We start from the raw sequence: 790 nt of genomic DNA on the forward strand, positions 1-790 counted from the left end.
CCAACTTATATGATTTTGAGTAGGCGATATTTTGAGTTCTCCCACAGCACACACTTTTTCAAAATACTTCCATGATGGCAAACTAACAATACACCAAAGTCCAAATTGTAAGAAACATTCGAATAAATGATGAAATTAGCAACTAATAATGTTTTTAAATTAATAAATATAATTTTGTTATTCAATCATGAATTTGGATAAATTATAATGACTTGTGTCAATCATAAGCTTTCCAACTCTACACTGTGATTGGTCAATTTCATTCCAGCAAAGCAGAACAGAAACAGTGATGTGAAACAACAGAGAACAGACGAATATGAATAGAGGCCATTTAATTGTTCTTGGCTTGATTTCGTAGTTCTAGAACTTGATTTACAAATATTTTGTCAATTTTAGTGCAGGTGCAGTTTTGAAACTTTGTTATTTCTGATAGAGATTTTTATTGTATTGTGATTTTTTCTTGTGTGTGAAATAACAAGATGTCTTTCTTCCCCTCATTGATGGGCGATTTTGACGACGATCCACCATTATGTAAGTCACATTTTATTATAACAATAAAATTGACTCATCAGAACATTATGAAAACCACAAATGCAAAAATTAGAAAGAAATAATTTATGAGTGTATTTAATACATATTTTGCCAAGGTCAACAAACATTCTTTTATTTTTCATCAAGTTCTATAAATGTAAAAAAATGAGCTGTTGTCTTTGAAATAAGTAGAAATATTAATAAATTTAAGTGTATTGATTGAGATAAAACAATATACATGTGTTCCAGATATGTATTC

Source organism: Nilaparvata lugens, chromosome 1 (assembly GCF_014356525.2).
Source record: "Nilaparvata lugens isolate BPH chromosome 1, ASM1435652v1, whole genome shotgun sequence".
Classification (NCBI taxonomy): domain Eukaryota; kingdom Metazoa; phylum Arthropoda; class Insecta; order Hemiptera; family Delphacidae; genus Nilaparvata; species Nilaparvata lugens.